Consider the following 19,002-nt stretch of genomic DNA (forward strand, 5'->3'; position numbering starts at 1 on the left):
GTCTCAAATAGCCGCTTGTCCGTTTTAATAGCCGGGTAATGGCCCACATTTCAGCAAATAAATGTCCCTTTCAAATAAATGCAGGGTCTACATGAATTGTTAATAGAGGTTACCAGGAATTTCCAAAAACAGTCAACTTCCGGAGTACAGACCCCCAGAAATCAGCCGATCGCCTTCTAGTGACGAAAGTAAGAACCGCCGGAAATGCACAGTCAGAGGAGAATGATGCTTTTGTAAATAAAATGTTTTTAAAATATATTTTTTAACAGGCATACTAAGACAAAAGTAAATGATAACACAGTTGTAGGAAATGGGAAAATGTATTAAAATGATGGAAGTGAATTCTGGAATTAAACAAATATTCAAATGAGCAAAAGCTGTGTGCATTAACGAAATGAATGCCTGGCTCAAATTGAAGCTTGGCTCAAATAGACTCCTGTTGTGTTCAGTGATTTAAGCAAATAAACACTGGCTATTGTGGTACAGTAGCTAGCAGAGAAATCAGTGGTGTTAGTCGAAGTAGTTTTTAACTCTAATGGAGTTGATTGGTGACAATGACATGAACATGTACTGGGGTTGACATCCATACAAGCATTATACTCAGATTTTTACCCCAACATAGTGTGAAATACACATATATACTCAGTTTTTACCTCAGCATAGTGTGAAATACACATAAACAATGTTCATGTCATTGCATCTTTCCCCATGCGTTTCCATGGCATTTCCATTGTTTTAATTGTGTTCTATTGATCTCTTTACCACATCTATAATGGCAGCCTCAGACTAAAGTATGTAGCAAACGACAGAGCAACGGAAGAATTTACTGTGAGTCGTCAGGCTAGTTTTCTTTAACCTTGATAAGTGTCTTTGAAGTAGAGATAGGAGACCATTCAGTTCCTATCAAGTCACTGTTGTAAGGCAGCCAGACTTCTTGTTTAAACCAGAGCATCATGCAACCTTGTATACTCAAATATCTCTATCAGTGAAATGGTAGCATCAGAGCACGAATTAGAGGGGGCAGGTGGGTCTCAGGCCCCCTATGAGACATGAGCCCCCCTGAATGTAACAAAGTCAAACGTTGGGGGGTCTCTAAATAATGCTATTTTAACCATTCTCCTATTTGTTTAAAATGCAATCTGTACTTCTACAGTGGTATATATACAAATAAAAGCTTATTCCAAATTAAATGAATAACACTACCTCTGTGTCATGGTTTAAAAAAACATCCCCATGTGGCTGCACTTTTCATCTTGGGACAGTCCCATATCACTACCCTTTTTCCGGTGACAAAAAAAAAAGTTATTTATGTCAGCTAAACGTATGAATTCATTCAGGCTACAAAAGTGTAGGTCCAATTACAATCATTGAATGTCATTACACTTTTGGGTGTTTTGTAACAAAATGTATCTTTCAATTGATCAAATAGCACAAGTGCACAATGCACTGTTTGGATGCTGGAATTATTTTGGTGAGGATGAACATGCTCAGGTGGCCTATGTTTGAAAGTGGTTTGTTTGGCAATAAGATGAAAACCGTTAAATGACATGTCTTTAGCCTGCTATAGTAATATATAGTATAGTAATATATTAGGCCTATAAAACATATCATGCACATAGTAGGTCCTTCGAAAAAACAATTTGCATTGGGTAGCACCAAGACATGCTGAAAACGTAGTAAAACGATATATAATCAAAATCTTGAGTACATTACTTCAGTTGATATCTGTGTACTGATCTCTATAGCCACTAATTGTATATCATAGATATCGTGGAATGCGTTAATTTTAGTTTTTAATGGACACCACATCGGCTAATAAACCAACAGTGAGATAGATGACGCCCTACAATCCCCCATACCCCAAAGCAAGATTATTTGCACTGTTTTGCTACACCACTGCAATACATGAGATTCTCAGAAACTGTCTGACCTCCCTATATGCCGACTCACTCTCTCCTTTTGTCCCCTTCATGACGGGAGCGCTCAGCGGTCCAGAATAGAGAATGGTTTTCAAAGACTCAAGTAATCTTAAATATATTTTCAAGTTGTTTTAATCAGAAAATATATTCCAATTGCAATGGGAACGTGGGTATTAGGAGAGAGGGAGGTACATTGTCAAACTGTTCATAACTCCAACACTAGAGGCGCTATCTCAAAAATCAAATAGCTACTTTAGGTGACTACATGTTCTATGGTCAACTTCCTGTTCACATGTGGTCAAAGACACTAATCTGAGGTGAGCACAATTTTCTTATTTTTCCCCTTCAAAAGTAAAAAATCAGCAATTTACATTTTATGCAATTAAACTTTATTAGGTATGAATGTTCAAAATTATAATTTTGCACTGAGTAGAGGAGACAATAACGTGTATTTTGATACTTTAGCTGCAGTCCTATGTCGAGCTAACCTTGAGATTTAGCCAACATTAGCACACATGTCAGTTTGGGGCAAGTTGTCTCAATGACCTTGGGGCAAGTCTTCACATGTGACAACTTTCCCCAGTATACATAGACACATAGCACATGCTCAAAAAACGGGTGTTTAGCCCCCTCAAGCCAATGTCTCCATGCCTTCAAGGCCTTGACGACAGCCATCAGCTCCCGGTCCCCCACATCATAGTTTCGCTCTGCCGGGCTGAGCTTCTTTGAGAAGAAGGCACAGGGGCGGAGCTTTGGTGGCGTACCCAAGCACTGAGAGAGCACCGCTCTTATCCCAGCCTCGGACGAGTCCACCTCCACTATGGACGCCAAAGAGGGATCCGGATGGGCCAACACGGGAGCTGAGGTAAACAGAGCCCTCAGGTGACTAAAAGTCCTGTCCGCCTCAGCTGACCACTACAAGCGTACCGAGCCCCTCTTCAGCAGTGAGGTAATGGGAGCCGAACCGCTGCACCTCCTTTACCGTGGTGGGAGTCGGCCAATTACGCACGGCTGCAATGCGGTCACTCTCCATCTCCACCCCTGAGGTGGAAATGCAATACCCTAGAAAGGAGACGGACTGTTGGAAGAACAGGCATTTCTCAGCCTTGACGTACAGGTCATGCTCCAACAGGCGACCAAGCACTCTGCGCACTAGGGACACATGCTCAGCGCATGTAGCGGAGTATATCAAAATGTCAACTATATACACCACTAACTCTGCTCGTGCAGGTCCCTGAAAATCTTGTCTACAAAGGCTTGGAAGACTGATGGCGCATTCATCAACCCGTACGGCCTGACGAGGTACTAATAGTGCCCAGAGGTGGTACTGAAAGCCGTCTTCCACTCGTCTCCCTCTCAGATACGCATCAGATTGTAACAGCTCCTGAGATCTAGTTTAGTGAAGAAGCACGACCCGTGCATTGACTCTATCGCTGTGGCTATGAGCGGTAGCGGGTAGCTAGCTATACCTCACAGTGATCTGATTCAGACCCCGATAGTCAATACACAGGCGTAGACCTCCCTCCTTCTTCTTCACAAAAAGAAACTTGAGGAGGCGGGTGAAGTGGAGGACCGAAGGTACCCCTGACGCAGGGAATCGGAGACGTATGTTTCCATAGCCGTCTCTGTGGAGTGAGAGGGGATACACGTGACTCCTGGGAAGTGCAGCGTCTGCCAGGAGATCTATCGCACAATTGCCCTGTTGATGAGGTGGTAATTGAGTCGCCTTCTTTTTGGAGAAGGCGAGAGCCAAATCGGCATATTCAGGGGGAATGCGCATGGTGGAGACCTGGTCTAGACTCTCCACCGTAGTAGCACCAACGGAAACCCCTAAACACCTACCTGAGCACTCTCGCGACCACCCCGTGAGAGCCCTCTGTGGCCAATAAACAGTGGGGTTATGACAAGTTAACCAGGGTAGGCCCAGCACCATGGGAAACGCAGGAGAGTCAATAAGGAAGAGACTAATTCTATCCGTATCACACCCCGGAGGCACCATGCCCAACGGCGCGGTGACCTCCCTAATTAACCCTGACCCTAATGGTCGACTATCTAATGTGTGAACGGGGAAGGGCACATCCACGGGAACAATAGGGATCCCTAAACTATAGGCTAAAGCACTATCAATAAAATTCCCAGCTGCGCCTGAATCAACGAGCGCCTTATGCTGGGAATGCAGGGAAAATTCAGGGAACGTAACAGACACAAACATAGGTACAACAGAGGGCTCTGGGTGAGAATGGTGTCGGCTCACCTGGGGTGACGCCAGAGCGCCCTGCCTGCTGCCTCGATTCCCAGAGGAACCAACCCGGCACCGACTGGCAGTGCTCCTGGTGCAGCAACCTCCGGTCTCCCTGCGCACCGCCCCTCCCAGCTCCATGGGTATTGGAGAGGTGGTGGGGGAGGATGGAACAACCAGACCCCGATCTGAACGACCGGGAGTAGCCAGCAGGTTGTCCAGCCGGATGGACAGGTCCACCAGCTGGTCAAATGTGAGGGTGGTGTCTCTGCAGGCCAGCTCCTGACGAACGTCATTGCGCAGACTGCAACGATAATGGTCGATCAGGGCCCTGTTGTTCCATCCCGCGCCGGCAGCCAGGGTCCATACCGCGCCGGCAGCCAAACTCCAGGGCGAACTCCTGGGTGCTCCTCATCTCCTGCCTCAGATGGTGAAGGCACTCACCCGCCGCTCTACCCTTGGGCGGGTGGTCAAAGACTGCCCGGAAACGGCGGGTGAACTCCTTAAACTGATCCAACGCCGCATCTCCCTCTCTCCACACGGCGTTGGCCCACTCCAGGGCACTACCGGTGAGGCACGAGACGACGGAGGACACCCTCTCACGGTCCAATTGAGCCGGGTGGACGGTGGCCAGATAAATGTTTAATTGTAACAAAACCCCCTGGCAGTTCGCAGCCCTCCCGTCGTACTCCTGGGGGCAAGGAGAGACGGATCCCACTGGGTTCAGGCGAGAAAGGGGCGCTCAAGAGAGACCCCGGTTGTGCTGGTGGAGGTGCTGGAAGAACTCCCTGGGTACCTTCTCCTGCTGACTCCATAGTTGTGGTCGGAGATTCTGTAATGGGTGTGTGTTGGTGGCAGGGAAGTCAGGCGCAGGAGAACGAAGTTGGTATAAACTGAGTTGTTTAATAAGTGCTGACCAAACTCCAAAAAACTAAATATATAAAAATAACAAAGTGGGTACAAAACCCGTCGTACACCAACACATAATCATTACAGATCACATACAATAAAACAGTCTCCGACAAGGACATGAGGGGAAACAGAGGGTTAAATACACAACATGTAATTGATGGGATTGGAACCAGGTGTGAAGGAAGACAAGACAAAACCAATGTAAAATAAAAAATGGATCAGCGATGGCTAGAACGCCACCCGAACAGGGAGAGGGACCGACTTCGGCGTAAGTCGTGACACCCTTGTCCAGCAATGCCATTGCTGACAGCGGACTACCAACTCTAGAGGACATCCGGGCATATTCAAAAGCTGGCCCCTGAAAACCAGCTTGCAAAGGAAGAAAACAACACAAAACAGCAATTCTAACTGACACACCAGTGACGCAGGCACTAGAAATGGAAAAGGATAAGACACAATCTAGCAAAAGGCTGTTACCGAAGAAAAGGAAGCAAGGAGGGGAGTCAAAGTCTGGATATGCAAAGAACAAGAAGGCAGCTAAAAAAATTAAAATCGTGGAAGAGTCATCATCAGATGAAGAGGAGTGCTTCTGCCTCGTCTGTTTGGAGCCATTTTAAAACAGCCTTCCAAAAGAGACTTGGGTGAAGTGTGTGAGATGCAACAAATGGGCCCATGATGCTTGCACCTCAGGCCAGGAAATGTATGTGTGCCAGAACTGTGACTCTGAAGATGAGTCTGATTAATCAGATACAGATGCACGTCGTATTTTTTAAATTTTATTTCACCTTTATTTAACCAGGTAGGCTAGTTGAGAACAAGTTCTCATTTGCAACTGCGACCTGGCCAAGATAAAGCATAGCAGTGTGAACAGACAACAACACAGAATTACACATGGAGTAAACAATAAACAAGTCAATAACATAGTAGAGAAAAAAAACAATCCACATACATTGTGTGCAAAAGGCATGAGGAGGTAGGCAATAAATAGGCCATAGGAGTGAATAATTACAATTAGCAGATTAACACTGGAGTGATAAATGATCAGATGAACATGTGCAGGTAGAGATACTGGTGTGCAAAAGAGCAGAAAAGTAAATAAAATAAAAACAGTATGGGGCTGAGGTAGGTAAATTGGGTGGGCTATATACCGATGGACTATGTACAGCTGCAGCGATCGGTTAGCTGCTCAGATAGCAGATGTTTAAAGTTGGTGAGGGAGATAAAAGTCTCCAACTTCAGAGATTTTTGCAATTCGTTCCAGTCGCAGGCAGCAGAGAACTGGAAGGAACGGCGGCCAAATGAGGTTTTGGCTTTAGGGATGATCAGTGAGATACACCTGCTGGAGCACGTGCTACGGGTGGGTGTTGCCATTGTGACCAGTGAACTGAGATAAGGCGGAGCTTTACCTAGCATAGACTTGTAGATGACCTGGAGCCAGTGGGTCTGGCGACGAACATGTAGCGAGGGCCAGCCGACTAGAGCATACAGGTCGCAGTGGTGGGTGGTATAAGGTGCTTTAGTAACAAAGCGGATGGCACTGCATCCAGTTTGCCGAGTAGAGTATTGGAAGCTATTTTGTAGATGACATCGCCGAAGTCGAGGATCGGTAGGATAGTCAGTTTTACTAGGGTAATTATGGTGGCGTGAGTGAAGGAGGCTTTGTTGCAAAATAGAAAGACGACTCTAGATTTGATTTTGGATTGGAGATGTTTGATATGAGTCTGGAAGGAGAGTTTGCAGTCTAGCCAGACACCTAGGTACTTATAGATGTCCACATATTCTAGGTCGGAACCATCCAGGGTAGTTGGGCGTGCGGGTGCAGGCAGCGAACGGTTGAAAAGCATGCATTTGGTTTAACTAGCGTTTAAGAGCAGGTGGAGGCCACGGAAGGAGTGTTGTATGGCATTGAAGCTTGTTTGGAGGTTAGATTGCACAGTGTCCAAGGAAGGGCCAGAAGTATACAGACTGGTGTCGTCTGCGTAGAGGTGGATCAGGGAATCGCCCGCAGCAAGAGCAACATCATTGATGTATACAGAGAAAAGAGTCGGCCCGAGAATTGGAGTAGCCAGGAGGAAGGCATGGCCAGCCGTTGAGAAATGCTTGTTGAAGTTTTCGATTATCACGGATTTATCGGTGGTGACCGTGTTACCTAGCCTCAGTGCAGTGGTCAGCTGGGAGGAGGTGCTCTTGTTCTCCATGGACTTTACAGTGTCCCAGAACTTTTTGGAGTTAGAGCTACAGGATGCAAATTTCTGCTTGAAAAAGCTGGCCTTTGCTTTCCTGACTGACTGCATGTATTGGTTCCTGACTTCCCTGAACAGTTGTATAGGCTGTTACAAAACTGCATTAGTGTGTTTAAACACCACGTCTGATTTGTTAAGACTTTAAAGCAAGTTATCTACAGCATTACATTCTATTCCAATTCCAACAATTACCATGGATCTATGTGCACGCCAGAGAATGTTGGATTTCAAAGTTCAAAGTAAAGTGGTCATGCCACTTAATTAATGTGTGCTCTGCCAGCAATCGTGTTTTGATTGAAAGGCATGATTTGCCAGATTCTCGAGGCATGATTGTTTTTATTTTGAGGTCTTTAATGAAGTTGAATTTGGTTTAGAATTTGAAATTTAAATAAATATTCACAATGAATTAGTTGTGTTCTTATTTGTTGATAATCCACAGTTGTCACAACTTACCCGTAGTGTGACAATTTACCCGCTGATTGGGCAAATTGTAGTACACACTCTCTATTTAACGGTCTACAACTCCGTACTGAAATAAGATATGAAGATGTAATAAATACAAAATATGTGCCCAAGACTTCCTTCTTTCATTTGGTATGGAATTTATACCATTGTAATGTACTGTATTGTGCCCAGTAAATGTTAGACAGCGTGAAAGGTGTGACAACGTACCTCCCTCTCCCCTACAATTTTTCTCTTCATATGGAGTTTTACATGGGCAAGGAAGAGTTAAAACTGGTGAGGTTGCCTTGAGTAAACTATCACTATTAACAGTGTTACTAATATAATTAATTAAATTAATGTTGGAATAAAATATAGGCCTATACATGCCAAAAAAGTTCATACATTACACATTTTGAGTTATGAAATGGGCCTAGATTATTTTGTATATGTAGAAAAGTATGTTCAGGAATGCCTTGAATATAGTCTACATCTGCTGACTAGGCTTAGCTATATAATTAATTGCTGTTTATTTACCTCCCCTCTCACTTGTTTGTCAAAACCTTTCTCACCATGTTCTCACCCCACATAAACTTGGCCAGAGCCCCCAGAGTACCATTGGACCACGTTGAAGGATTGCTGTCAGGATGGGAGTGGCCGAGCTCTGGGTGAACAAGACTGTACACTCCTCCCTCTAATCGCTGCCTCTCACATCTGCAAGTAGGTAACAGTAACACCTGGTTTTCAGGAGGACAGTATGTATGTGTCTGCAACCTGTGTGACCCAGTTTATAAGAGGCCCCTGTTGGTAGGGAAGTACAGGAAGAAATCCAGGACAGTCCAGGAATGGGTAGATAATTAGATGTTATAATGCTTGTGCTGTTGACTATCACTGTGGTGAGTAGCCTAGTGCCAAGAAAAAAAAGGTTTATCGGGCATTGTTACAGCATTCATAACCGGAGGCACAGGGGTGTAGTTGTATGTCTGTTGAGAGATGATGGTGTCATTAAAACAACTCAACCCCAACCACTCTCCCTGCCAACACCATCATGCTTCCTCTATCACCTCCCACTCCCCCTACAACCCTCAACTCTGTTCGTCAGATTGCCACACAAAAAAAAAAAAGCTCTGTGGATGGAGGTGAAAATTGCAATGGGGAAGACACCTGGAGCACACATGGAACAGCATTTTACTGACTGAAGACAGCATCCTTTCCTCTCCTCACACCACCTGTATTGTTCTTCTTTTCACTTCTCTGTGGTGTAACAGGATAGCTCAGGAGCAGAGTTGTTCGACTGTAGTAGGGGACAAATTGTTTACCAGCGGCATCAACCTGGCCAAAGAACATGGGGACCCCTGTGAAACAAAGACTACCAAGGTGTGTGATTGTGTATTGGCACTCTCTCTCAATGACCATCCTCGTTTACTTACTGTAGCTCTTCTCCTCTCCAACATTTTCTTCCATCCTCACTCCCTTGTCTCTGAGTCTACCCTCTTAATGAGCGACTGAACACACCGATTCCCCATGTTTTTCTGTTGCTCATTATGAAAAATGTGATTTCAATCTTGGGAGTGTGGTTCGATGTGGCAGCTACTGATGTTTGTTCCCCAAAAACACCATAGGAACAAAGCCAGTATCACTTCCTCAAAATAGTCAGAATGACTCTCAGATAACTCATGAAATCAATAATAAATGATGTTTTTGCCAAGGAGGCTTTAGTTGCGCAATTTTAGCTTAGGTGTTTGGTGCAGTATTAAAAAAAAAGTGAGACATCTTGTCTTATGTAAACAAATTTCGATTTGCTGGTGGGCAGTTCTGTCTCACCATCTGTGTGTTCTGCGGTACAATTGGATTGAGCGCAATCACCGCAGCTGTTTATCCTGTATTAGTTGGCAAGTGGGCTGTTTATCCTGTATTAGTGGGCATTGTCGAAATCAAAACCCTCAAGGAAGTCCTGACAAACTCTTGTACTCAAATCTCACAAAACTCAGTTTTGGAAGATACTGACTTTATGACCAAAATTAACCTACTTGCACCTTTTAGTCAATGTTGGCACTTGAATAAATGTTTCAGACTAATGTCGATGTCACGTGCAGTTTTCAACAACAGAAGTTGGTCCTCGAATTCTTGAAAGTGTACATTTATAAATATTAGTTTTCTTCCGCAGACCAGGCTGAATTGAAACCTTCACCTTGTGATCCACTGAAGTCACCGGCTAATGGTCCATGCAAAGGTCAGGAATCTCTGATTCAGTCAGTTATGTATATTTGAGCCTGTTTATTTTCTATTACAGTTCTGCCAAGCATACAATACACTTTTTGTTGCATGAGTAATTTAATGTATTTCTATACAATTAAAAACTTTAAAATGCTATTCGGAGAAGAGCAAAAACAAGCAAAAATGACCTGTCATTATCAGCCAGGCTGTAACGATCGTTGTTAGAAGGATTGGACCAAGGTGCAGCGCGGAAGGCGTTCATCATGATTATTAATGTGAACCAGCAACAAAACAATAAAGCGTAACAAAATGAAAGTGCAGCTTTGTAGTGCAAAAAGGCGACAATACAAAAACAAGATCCCACGCACAACAGGTGGAAAAAGGCTGCCTAAATATGATCCCCAATCAGAGACAACGATAGACAGCTGTCTCTGATTGGGAACCATACTAGGCCAACCTAGAAACGAAAAACTGGAATGCCCACCCTAGTCACACCCTGACTTAACCAAATAGAGAAATAAAAGGATCTCTAAGATCAGGGCGTGACACAGGCTGCTAATAGTTCGTTCACCTCAGTTGATCTACAAACATATAGCCTATTAGCTGTACAATTCTAATGTTATACCCCTAAAAGGGAAGAAATATGAGAAATGATTCACACTGACACGTAGCATAAGCGACTGTTCAGTCAGTTGTAATGGTGAATTGCATAAAATCTCTTTACATAGATATCTCTTTTCTCAAATTACATAGTGTTTGTAATTGTATACGTTTGTATTCCTAGGCATTACTAATCAAGCTTCGCACAAACTCACATCAATGAAGCACACAGGTGATTATCACATTTGCCCCCAGCTGTGCCCTGGACACCATATGCGAATTGATCTCCCGCCATTTATCTTCAGAGTTCGTATTGTTAGTTGACCTAAACTGGGACATGCTTAACACCCAGGCCGTCCTACAATCTAAGCTAGATGCCCTAAATCTCACACAAATGATCAAGGAACCTACCAGGTACAACCCTAAATCCGTAACCATGGGCACCCTCTAGATATCATCCTGAACAACTTGCCCTCTAAATACACCTCTGCTGTCTTCAACCAGGATCTCAGCGATCACTGCCTCATTGCCTGTGTGCGTAATGGACCCGCGGTCAAACAACCACACCTCATCACTGTCAAACGCTCCCTAAAACTCTTCAGCGAGCAGGCCTTTCTAATCAACCTGGCCCGGGTATCCTGGAAGGATATTGACCTCATCCCGCCAGTAGAGGATGCCTGGTTGCTCTTCAAAAGTGCTTTCCTCTCCATCTTAAATAAGCATGCCCCATTCAAAAAAAATTTAACTAAGACAGATATAGCCCTTGGTTCACCCCAGACTTGACTGCCCTTGACCAGCACAAAAACATCCTGTGGCGTTCTGCATTAGCATCGAATAGCCCCCGCAATATGCAGCTTTTCAGGGAAGTCAGGAACCATTATACTCAGTCAGTTAGGAAAGCTAAGGCTAGCTTTTTCATACAGAAATTTGCTTCCTGTAGCACTAATTCCAATTTTTTGAGGGACAATGTGAAGTCCATGGAGAATAAAAGCACCTCCTCCAGCTGCCCACTGCACTGAGGATAGGAAACACTGTCACCACCGATAAATCTATGATAATCAATAATTTCAATAAGCATTTTTTCACAGTTGGCCATCTGGACCCTCTCTTTCTAAAATTACCCACCAAAATTGTTGCAACCCCTATTACTAGCCTATTCAACCTCTCTTTCGTATCGTCTGAGATCCCCAAAGATTGGAAAGCTGCCGCGGTCATCCCCCTCTTCAAAGGGGGAGACACTCTAGACCCAAACTGTTATAGACCTATATCAATCCTGCCCTGTCTTTCTAAAATCTTCGAAAGCCAAGTTAATAATCAGATCACAGACCATTTTGAATCCCACCGTACATTCTCCACTATGCAATCTAGTTTGCAAGCTGGTCATGGGTGCGCCTTAGCCACGCTCAAGGTCCTAAACGATATCATAACCGCCATCGATAAAAGACAGTACTGTGCAGCTATCTTCATCGACCTTGCCAAGGCTTTTGACTCTGTCAATCACCGCATTCTTATCGGCAGACTCAATAGCCTTGGCTTCTCAAATGACTGCTGTAGGGGAAATTTCAGTACTGAGAGACTTAGACAATTATTCAAACAATCATCTTTATTCAACATCGATTAATTATTGCAATAATGAGGCTGGCCCTCATTACATATCCGTCGCCAAACCCACTGACTCCAGGTCATCTATAAGTCTTTGCTAGGTAATCTCTACTTGCACATCAAAATCTGCACATCTATCACTCCAGTATTAATGCTAAATTGTAATTATTTTTATCTCTATGGCCTATTTATTGCCTACCTCCCTACTCTTCAACGTTTGCACACACTGTACATAGATTTTTCTATTTTTCTTTTCTTTTGTGTCATTGACTGTACATTTGTTTATGTGTAATTCTGTGTTGTTTTTTTCCGCACTGCTTTGCTTTATCTTGGCCAGGTTGCAGGTGTAAATTTGAACTTGTTCTCAACTGGCCTACCTTGTTAAATAAAGGTGAAATAATAAAAAATAAAATTGGAATATTACTTACGATTCTGTATTCACATCAGTGATGGTAAAAAAAAGTTGAGGAAAGGGTAAACTATAAACTCCAGTGGGCGATTGACATAAGACGAACAACAAATGTATTTTTTGCATTTTGATGCATTTTAAAGTAGGCCTAGGCCTATAGGGAAGACAGGCCATGTCTAAATGTTCATGTTGAAACATATCTTATTTTTGTACAGTTTCTAACTTGTTTGATGAGATTAGTTCAAGAGAGTGGTGAATATGGCCCCTGCACTGCAGCCCGCAGAGCTTGGACCCCAGGTTCTCCTGAGGATGCCCTTGTTAAATACTGACAGCCCCCATACCAGGCTAGGAAACAGAAAGTCAGCACACTCTATATGTCAGTTGTAGTAGTTGGAGAGTATCTGGGTGTTGATCCAGTTATCTCAGTCAGCGCAGGAGGGATTAGTGGTCAGCTGTTTGTTCACCCGCACCCGCCCGCAATTGCTAATAAACCATCCTCAACTGCCCGACTAAATGTGATAAAGTGAAAATCTGAGGCCTGGGGTGCAATATTTCTTTGTTGCCTGATTTAGATATTTTTCTACGTATCATTTTCAACATTTTGTTAGACTATTTCTTAGTCAACTTGTCTATAATAAGATACATGCAGCATCTCTTCTGCCATTATATAATGCCCTAGAAGACTGTATTAAACCTTGCTCACCAGAAAAATGTAATAAATAGATGGAATGAATGCTTCAATCTAATTGACATTGGTTAAGTTTTCTCTGTCATCTCTGTTTCTTTCACAGAGCAAATACATTTAGGGACTGGGGAGAAAATGCAATAACAAAATATTGCTGTTAAAAATTTCAAAAAATCAGTTTGACCAGTTGTAAGGAAATAGAAAGCTGTGAAAACTACTCAACTTGTTTCTGATAGGATTTCAGTTCAGCTTGGATGCATATTTTATGTGGTTGAAATACTATCAGCTTTTATGAGTTGATAAAGATAGAACCTCTACATGAGGTATCTAATTGTGCATTCACATTCTCTCGAGATGCTGAAATAAATCAATCAAATTTCTCCACCCAAACGTTTGCCTACAGTACATTTGTTGTACACTATATATACAAAAGTATATGGACACCCCTTCAAATTAGTGGATTCGGCTATTTCAGGCACACCCTTTGCTGATAGGTGTATACAATTGAGCACACAGCCATGCAATCCCCATAGACAAACATTGACAGTAGAATGGCCTTACTGAAGAGCTCAGTGACTTTCAACGTGGTACCGTCATAGGATGCCACCTTTCCAACAAGTCAGTTCGAGCTGCCTCAGTCAACTGTAAGTGCTGTTATTGTGAAGTGGAAATGTCTAGGAGCAACAACGGCTCAGCCGCTATGTGGTAGGCCACACAAGCTCACAGAACACGACCGCTGAGTGCTGAAGTGCATAGCGTGTAAAAATAATCTGTCCTAGGTTTCAACACTCACGATTGAGTTCCAAACGGCCTCTGGAAGCAATGTCAGCACAAGAACTGTTCGCCGGGAGCTTTTGGAGCAGTGGAAACACGTTCTCTTGAGTGATGAATCACCCTTCACCATTTGGCAGTCCGACTGACGAATCTGGGTTTGGAGGATGACAGGAGAACGATACCTGCCCCAATGCATTGTGCCAATTGTAAAGTTTGGTGGAGGAAGAATAATGGTCTGGGGCTGTTTTTCATTGTTCTGGCTAGTTCCAGTGAAGGGAAGTCTTAACGTTACAGCATACAATAACATTTGAGACGATTCTCTTCTTCCAACTTTGTGGCATCAGTTTGCGGAAGGCCCTTTCAGAAATGGTTTGTCGAGATTGACATGGAAGAACTTGACTGGCCTGCACAGAGCCCTGACATTGAACACCCTTGGGATGAATTGGAACACCGACTGCGAGCTAGGCCTAATTGCTGAATGGAAGCAGCAATGTTCCAACATCTAATGGAAAGCCTAGGGGAACCAACTCCATACTACTGCTCATAATTTTGGAATGAGATGATCGACAAGCAGGTGTCCACATACTTTTGGTCATGTAGTGTATAATTTCTTTCTGCAAGAAATGCTTCATTTTGCAGGAAATAATATTAAGGTTATGTGAGAGGTTATAGACCTACAGTCAGTTTCGAGATTTCAGTTTCCATTTAACCCATCTGAACAGTAGGCTACGGTTCCCTCACGTGCCATAAGCATATGCAGTCTTGTGACTGTGTAAAGCATCTCACAATCATCACATAACATAGGTACTGCTATCATCCTCTTTTACCACTTCACCAAATCTTTCCCTAAGATTACTTTTCTGGCCCTCCCCTCGCTATATTTTCAACTCTCCATTCACAGCTTTTCTCGCATTGAATTAAACTCTGAAGTTGTCCTTTTTGCCTCCGTGGATTGACATGAACTTTTTTCTGCCTGTTCCCAAAAGCATTTGATGATTGGCATGCAGACTATTTGGCGAGCGTACAGTTATAGGCCCTGTCGTGACGTATTATTGTTAATGTGATGACATGCTATTTATCGAATAATTAACTATGTTTATAATTACGTGACTAAATTAATCCTGTAACCATTAACTCAGTAACCTGGGGCACCACGGGAAAAGTTTGTTTAATGAGTTACCATTTCTCGAATTCACTCAAAGAATATCAGAATATCAATTTCATAGCAGTCACTAATTAATTAATTCCTCATCAGTCTCATTCTGAACATTGCATAATTTGTAAATCTGCACAAACGCGGGTCTCACTAAATCATTCTGTACCACACAAATTGAGTTGATTATTTATTTACTAACTATGATAACATAATATACAAATACACAAACAGTCTAGGTTATTGGTTGGAACTTAATACAATGGCAACAGGTCCCTAGCAGACTAACACAATATGACACTGTCACGCCCTGATCTGTTTCACCTGTCCTTGTAATTGTCTCCACCCCCTCCAGGTTTCACTTATTCTCCCCAGTGTATTTATCCTTGTGTTTCCTGTCCTCTGTGCCAGTTCATCGTGAATGTTAGTCAAGTCAACCAGCGTGTTTTTCCACATACTCCTTTTGTTATTCTCTTTTTGATAGTCTTCCCGGTTTTGACCCCTGCCTGACTCTGGACTACGTTCCCGCCTGCCTGATCATCCTGCCTGCCCTGACCTTGATTCTGCCTGCCCTTTGGTACTGTTTGGACTGAACTGGTATTGACACTTTTGCCTGTCCACGACTATTCTCTTGCCTTACCCTATTGGATGAATAAATATTGTAAGACTCCAACCATCTGCCGTCTGCATCTGGGTCTCGCCTTGTGTCATGATAGACACGTGTTACACAAGCTAGAGATTTAAAGAAAGAGAGCGAGAGAAAAGCACACATGGATACATTTGAAGATTATGCTTAGTTTAGAGCTAACACCTTGCCCCAAACTGCCGCTCTTATGGGTCAGAATTATAATGCATGTATTTACGTGTTGAAGGTCTCCATTGGGTATGTCTTTATGGACCGAGTTCCGCTTAGTGGGAAAGGTTTGGCTGACGCCTTGTTATTTTGTCTTCAGGTGCAAGTCTCTTTTGTTATCGTGTGTAGTAAGTCTCTGATTGTCCACACAATGTCACAACGTCCTTTCTCTTGGTTGTCTGTTTCCTTGCACTCATTCTGTGAGAGGTCTTCTTAGGAGGTGAATCAGCCGTGTTGACGCTCCCAGCTTGGGTAGGAGGGCTATGTAGACAACCAATGACTTGAAGAGAATAACCGGTTTGTCCTTCTTGAATTCACCTTCTTAGATACAGTACTCAATCGTAGCATTGATTGTTAAGAGGTTCCTTTGTCCTCTTCCTCGTGTTGCGTTTCAGAGTCACGACTAGTCGTAAACCTCGGCTGTAGCGCGTGGTAAACTTAGTCGGATATGTAAATTCTTAACTCACATGTTTTATACCCCAGGGTAGGAATGGCATTCCCGTCTTTATGACATGCTCTCTGGGTTCCCTGTGACGTAGCTAGTTACAAGGCAAGGTATTATAAATGGCTATGATCTCATTTAGACAACTAAAATCAGTGTTATCGTGGATATTTTCTACACAACATAAAGTATGTAAACGTACACATTATGAAAACTCTTCAAATTACAATGTTTTTGTTATAACGTCTTTTAACTTTTAAAAACATAACAAAATCGACATTCATTTATTATTCCATCTATCATTTTTACCACCATTTTGGCTGATGAAATACACTGCTCAAAAAAATAAAGGGAACACTTAAGCAACACAATGTAACTCCAAGTCAATCACACTTCTGTGAAATCAAACTGTCCACTTAGGAAGCAACACTGATTGACAAATTTCACATGCTGTTGTGCAACTGGAATAGACATCAGGTGGCAATTAGCAAGACACACCCAATAAAGGAGTGGTTCTACAGGTGGTGACATTTCTTTGGGGGGCCACACAGCCCTCCATGTGCTCGCCAGAGCCTGACTGCCATTAGGTACCGAGATGAGATCCTCAGACCCCTTGTGAGACTATATGCTGGTGCGGTTGGCCCTGGGTTCCTCCTAATGCAAGACAATGCTAGACCTCATGTGGCTGGAATGTGTCAGCAGTTCCTGCAAGAGGAAGGCATTGATGCTATGGACAGGCCCGCCCGTTCCCCAGACCTGAATCCAATTGAGCACATCTGGGACATCATGTCTCGCTCCCATCCACCAACGCCACGTTTCACCATAGACTGTCCTGGAGTTGGCGGATGCTTTAGTCCAGGTCTGGGAGGAGATCCCTCAGGAGACGATCCGCCACCTCATCAGGAGCATGCCCAGGCGTTGTAGGGAGGTCATACAGGCACGTGGAGGCCACACACACTACGGAGCCTCATTTTGACTTGTTTTAAGGACATTACATCAAAGTTGGATCAGCCTGTGGTGTGGTTTTCCACTTTAATTTTGAGTGTGACTCCAAATCCAGACCTCCATGGGTTGATAAATTTGATTTCCATTGATCATTTTTGTGTGATTTTGTTGTCAGCACATTCAACTATGTAAAGAAAAAAGTATTTAATAAGAATATTTCATTTATTCAGATCTAGGATGTGTTATTTTAGTCTTCCCTTTATTTTTTTGAGCAGTGTATAATGTCTCAAAGTCCATTTATTGCATGTTACAGTTCTGAGGTAGATTCTCCATATCACCCAAACAGACATTCCAGTCTCAAACACTTGTCACGCCCTGGTCGAAGTATTTTGTGTTTATCTTCATGTATTGGGTCAGGCCAGGGTGTGGCATGGGGTTTTTGTATTGTGGTGTGTTTTGTCTTGGGGTTTTGGTGTGTATGTATTGGGATTGTAGCTAGTGGGGTGATCTAGCAGTCTATGGCTGTCTGGAGTGGTTCTCAATCAGAGGCAGGTGTTTATCGTTGTCTCTGATTGGGAACCATATTTAGGCAGCCATATTCTTTGAGTTTGTCTTGGGTGATTGTCCTTAGTGTCCTTGTTCTTGTCTTTGTTAGTTTATACAAGTATAGGCTGTTTCGGTTTTCGTTTCGTTCATTACGTTCTTTTGTTTTGTAGTGTTTGTATTAATTCATGTTTACGTTTGTTCATTAAAACCTGTTAAGGATATGGCAGACATATGCCCCCTTTGGAGAGATTGGGTACCCCTAGTAAACTGAAAAAAAAATATGTCAAAAATTGCTAATATATGCAAATATTATTGGATAGAAAACACTCTAAAGATTCTAAAACCGTTGGAATTATGTCTGTAAGTATAGCAGAACTCACAGGGCAGGCATTCTTCCAAACTAGTTTTTGTGGCCATGAAAGTTGGAGCAAGTTTGACGTCATGGCCCCCACCCTTCCCAACCAGTTATGATTCTGGGGAGACTTTCTATCTCTTCCGCTAGATGTCCTCTTTCAGTAGAGCTTTGAATCGTTCAAATCCCGTGGGAGTGAAATTAGTGAAATTAGTGCGTGCCACGAGAAAATAGGCTGTGCGTAGGGGCGCGAATTGGTCCCAGCCATTCCTTTGTTCCAGCACTCAAGAGAAGGGCAGACGATGGCCGATTGAATTGAAGTTTGTTTTGTGTGTCTAAAACATCATAAAGCTTGCTTCTGCACTTAGTTTGACCTGTTTAGTCGACATATAATATGTAATTTTGATGTTTTGATGCGCAACTTTTCCGGACCAGAGGACGTTTTGGGTGCATTTCAGCTGATGTTATTAGCAGTAGCTAATACAAAGACGCAAGACTTGAAACCAAACGATATATTGGGTAAGTATGAAGCCTTCCAGAACATTCTGAACGAAGACCATCGAAGGTAAGGGAATATTTATGCTTAAATCTGTGTTTCTGTTGACTCCAACATTACGTAGAAATGTAGCTTGGAACTGAGCGCCGTCTCAGCATATTGAATAGTGTGCGA

General features: G+C 43.1%; 1 long non-coding RNA gene across 1 annotated transcript; it reads left to right on the forward strand.

Moving 5' to 3' along the window:
* The first annotated feature begins 8,335 nt into the window (after positions 1 to 8,335).
* On the forward strand, positions 8,336 to 15,859 carry LOC118942784 (uncharacterized). The gene is made up of 4 exons (XR_005038436.2): positions 8,336 to 8,474; positions 9,023 to 9,131; positions 9,922 to 9,987; positions 15,679 to 15,859. It is a non-coding gene; the product is annotated as an uncharacterized LOC118942784 (long non-coding RNA).
* Positions 15,860 to 19,002: the final 3,143 nt, after the last annotated feature.

This window comes from Oncorhynchus mykiss, chromosome 21 (genome assembly GCF_057628025.1).
Source record: "Oncorhynchus mykiss isolate SJ-2025 chromosome 21, ASM5762802v1, whole genome shotgun sequence".
Classification (NCBI taxonomy): domain Eukaryota; kingdom Metazoa; phylum Chordata; class Actinopteri; order Salmoniformes; family Salmonidae; genus Oncorhynchus; species Oncorhynchus mykiss.